The sequence below is a fragment of the Euprymna scolopes genome, chromosome 7, assembly GCF_053919585.1.
Source record: "Euprymna scolopes isolate OS-2025 chromosome 7, ASM5391958v1, whole genome shotgun sequence".
NCBI classification, from domain to species: domain Eukaryota; kingdom Metazoa; phylum Mollusca; class Cephalopoda; order Sepiida; family Sepiolidae; genus Euprymna; species Euprymna scolopes.
The window spans coordinates 136,295,133-136,300,132 of record NC_136488.1 but is presented as its reverse complement, the minus strand read 5'-3'; positions in this window follow the sequence as shown (position 1 = coordinate 136,300,132).

The following is a 5,000-nucleotide window of genomic DNA, read 5'->3' as shown; positions in this document are numbered from 1 at the left end:
ATTAGTCCATTACTTTTGAATATAAAAAAACCCCGAGTATATATATATATATATATATATATATATATATATATATATATATATATATATATATATATATATATATATATATATATATTTTGGCAGCAGATTATTATTCAGACACGTCTCGTTGAACACGACGGAGTTACTCTTTTTTCCGATCTTGATGGATAGTTTTTCGATTTTAATTTCGGTAGGCAGCTTATACAGTATAACACCCAAAGGTTGTTTTTCGGCCATATTGTTGTCGAGCGCTTTCTATCAGGTCATCCGATTATCTTCAGGAGCGATTGTTGTTGATTTCGTGTTCTTTTTCTATGAGGCTTGGTGTAATTATAGTTTTTTTTTTAATTGGTTATAATGGTGGGTGCATGGGGGTTAGGTCTAATTAATTTTTTTAAATTTTAATTTCGATTTTCTCATTACGTAGTTTATTTAGTTAGTTTCTAGTTAATTATTAAATACCGTTAGTATATTTGTGCCGGTATTAAATGAGATCCGGTTCAAAAAGGGCTGTCGTTGTTTATAAGTATTGCTTCTAGTAATTTTAGTCGTCTTGTGCAGTTCTTAAGGTATCTGATTTTAGTATTGTTAGTTAAGATATTTCGAATATCGGGCGACTGTAGTTTTATTATCGTGGAATGTTAGATGTTGTTTTATGGCACTATTGTCGGCTAAATGATAGGTTAGTCGTCGGGAGAATGTTGTTGTTGTATGGCCTATGCATGCGTTGTGTGAGGTTTTAGAGTGGGTTCAGAGACATTCTTTGAAGGGGCAAATAAATTCATACATTACATTAGTTTGGTTTAGTATGGTGTTAGTATTGTTATTGTTTTTGATTATTAAATTGGAAGTTTTCAATTTGGTATAATATATTATTATTTTGAACTTTTTGTTTTGGTCAGTGGGTCTGGTGTATCTTTTAATTAGGTTTTTGTTATTATTTTTTCATCTATTTTGGAGTTAGTGTGTAATTGTCTTTTATAGTATGCTTTGATGGTGTCATTTTTGTTAGGGCTAACGGTTTTATTGGGGAGTGAGTTTAAATAGGGTTTTATGTGTTTGTCGACAATTTTATTGGGAACGTTATTGTTTATTAGGGTTTGTTTTATGTTTGTTAGCTCTTTGTAAAATATTTCTCAAGTTGATGCTATATTGTATGCACGGTGAATCAATTTTTTTTTATAAGGACACTTTTATATTTTTCTGGGCATTCACTATGGTAATTTAGGAGTATTGCGTTATTGTTGGTAGATTATTTAGTGGGATCACGTGAATCTACTAACACGTCGAGAAATGGTATTTTGTTATTTATATTTGGTTCGTAGGTGAATTTGAGGACGGAGTGTGTTTCTAGGTGTAGTTTGAGTTTTTAAATGTCTTGTATTGATTACACTGCAATGAATATGTCATCGATATATCGGGCATAGATAGTAGGGTTTTTTTTTTGGATCTAGGAATATTTTATTTTCAATTTATATATATATATATATATATATATATATATATATATATATATATATCTCACCCGCTTCATATTATTTTCAATTTTATAACCAATTAAAACAAAAACTATAATTACACCAAGCCTTATAGGAAAAGAAAACGAAATCAACAACAATCGCTCCTGAAGATAATCAGATGCAACGTGTTCAACGAGACGTCTGAATATATATATATATATATATATATATATATATATATATATATATATATATATATATATATATATATATATATATATATATATATATCTCACCCGCTTCATTTTCGGATAATTACATACCTAATTAAAGTTTTCTCCGGTTGATGAGTTTTTAATTAATCTTCAAAAATAACAAACATTATCCGAGTAGCAATCAATCATGTATCATCCTTGCCAAATCTAAATTTATTTAATTATAGTCTGACTTAAAATTAGTAAATCGATTTAGTAATCTAGGAACCAATAACGATGTTACGCTTCTGTATTTTGCACCTGCTGATAGGACAATCTCCTTAGTGGTTCATCCAAGGTTCGGGCCCCTGTCTATCAGGCGGATAACGTCAGCTCAGATAAAACGTTTACCTCCAGCACCCTTACTAGTGACATGGCTACAAGGATAGACGTAGAAACAGAAACAATGTTCCGACATCTGTAGCGAACATTCACGCTAAATACTGCCAACTTAGAATACAGCTTTTTCTTCTCCCTTTGTCAGAAAAATCACTCATTAAAAATGAGGACTGAGAGACGAATAAGGAAAGCGAGAGTTACAGGAGCTGCCGATAACGCATCCACAATGCATTGTGTACTCTCCATTCAATAATTATGATTATATTAAGTATTGGAGTTAATATGTTTAATCGACGTGCTTAAGGGAATATATAGTGTTAGGTTCCCCTCTCACTAATTGAGGCCCTGTCGGTGGGGCATTAGAATACGCCGACTGCCCCCTGCAGAGGGTAAAAGTCCCTCAATGGGGGTCCTGGATATGATCTTAAACTATATCCAGTGGTGAAGCCCCAGCTTGTGGGCTTTGGGGAGTGTGGAGCCACCCTTTAATTACCATTGCTCCCAGGTCCACTCTGACCCGGAGTGGTAGTACCTGTTAGGGTTCCAACTATGGGTTAAATAGAAACCAACGTGAAAACAACAAATATATTCTATTAGAAAAATTTTCTTCAAAATCTTTGGATTCGGCATTAAATAACCCAGAAAGGGTTGATATGCCGTAAAACAAAAACAACCAACCAACCAACCAACCAACCAACCAACTCATTCACTAATTGAAAATAAATAAAATTTTCGAATCTATTTATGCTATATTAAACTCAACGTGGTTAATACAATGAGTACATGTATGGACGAGAAAATCTGTTTTTAAATAAAACAATCAAATGAAAAAAGATATAAATATAAAAAAAAATGCAATAAATATAAATAACATTAACATTTGCTTATAATAAAACAATATATATCACAATTAAACAACTCGTCTGCTAACAACTTCCGGCTTCAATAGTTCAGCGTTCAAAAAGTTTAAAGATTTGCCGTTGAAAACGCTACTCTTGTTCTAGAGATTGGTTTCGTGACGTTAAAAAAAAAATACGAGATACAGAGAAAAGACGAGGGGGGGGGGAGGTAAAAAAAAAAAAAGCTTAATGATATTATAAACATTGAATGTAGTTTGAAATATCTGTTCTTTTTTTTTTTTTTGCCGGATAGACAAGTCGAGATTTGCAAGCGTGACGTAAGCAGTTCCGATTAGAGACGTAGGAAGCCGAATCTAGTTGTTCCATAATTCTGGGGGAATTGAAGACTATTATCCTAATCTTTTTAGTTGTTGTTTCACGACGTTTCAGCACACTATTCCTCTGGCCTTCGTCAGGTGATAACCGCGACGGGATAGGAACTCTGAATCTCCTAACTGCATTCTATAAAGAATACGAGATGCAGAGGAAGTGTGTGTGTGTGGGGGGGAGAATAACGTAATCTATATATATTCCTATAAATTCGTTTTTCTTTTGGGTGTATTGATATTCATATTAAAAACCCCCTTTTCTACTTATTTAAAAAGGAAATACAATTTTCTTATATATGGGTTGTGGAATTGCATCCATCTGCAAAAGATCTAGCTAATTTGCATATTCTTTTAAACATTCATTTTAATTAATTTCCTATTAGTTTTTTTCGGTTTTCTTATGGGGTGATCATCTTTATTTAACTATTACGTGTAATTATATTCATGCAGATATTCTACATGATTTATACTTGCGTAATATTTGCGTAAAACGTTTACAGGAAACACAAAATTGTTTCCATATATATTTATATATACGTATATATTTTTGTTGCACAGATTTTGCCTACCAAACTCCTCCTAGAGTTTTTGGTCTACGGACATAAAAATTCATATATAAGATGTTTGAATCCATGCAAAACTTTATATTTGGGTTTTAGCCTGGAAAAATCCGTGCAAAAGTGTGAAAATTAAAAAAAAATGAAATTTGCCAGGTGAAGGTCGAATGCCGCCATTACGAATGCATAATGTAGTTAATATTGGTTCATGTTTTAATTTTTAGCCTTGCAGTAAACATGTTTTCATAGCCCAGTCATTTATGGCAGAGGCAAAATAAATCGTGAGCTGAACGTTTTGGTTTCGATTCTCAATGGTGGCGCATGAGTCTTTTTTTTTTTTTTTTTAATCATTATTATATATTGCATCCAATCTATCTATCTATCTATCTATCTATCTATCTATCTACATCTATAAAAGTGTAAATGTCTGTCTGTCTTTTCTCTATGGTAATTAAGGAAGACTATTATACAGAAATACATTACTTTACATATTCACACTTTTTAATATATACATATGCACATAACCTTATGGACAGTATATAGGGCCCGAGCAAAGCCGGGCGGAACTGCTAGTATATCTATAAAAGTGAACGTGTCTGTCTGTCTGTCTGTCTGTGTACATTTCCCTACGCAATAACTCTGTCAATTTTTAGTCTATAGACTCGAAATTTGAAATACCGGGTACTGAGATTTGGGAAAATCGATGTGACGGGTGTCAGCCAGAAATTTGGCTGTTAAGGGGTCAAATTTCAACGATTTGACCTTTAAGAACTCTACCAAACTCCACCGACAATTTTGGGTCTAGACACTTGAAATTTTAGATATAGGTTCCTTGAACCTGGATCTAACTTAATAAAGTGATTTGAGCCCGAAACTATAAATTTTAAGGGGTCATAATAGGGGTCAAATTAAAAAAAAATTTACTCTTTTTTTTTTTTTGCTCAGCATACACCTCCAAACACCCGGGCAACGCCGGGCTGAAATGCTAGTGATATTATAAACATTGAATGTAGCTTGAAATTCCCGTGTTTTTTTTTTTTTTTTTTTTTTTTTTTTTGCAGAGTAGACAAGTAGAGATTTGCACGCGTGACGTAAGCAGTTCCGATTAGAAACGGAGGAATTTCACATTTCGTATGTA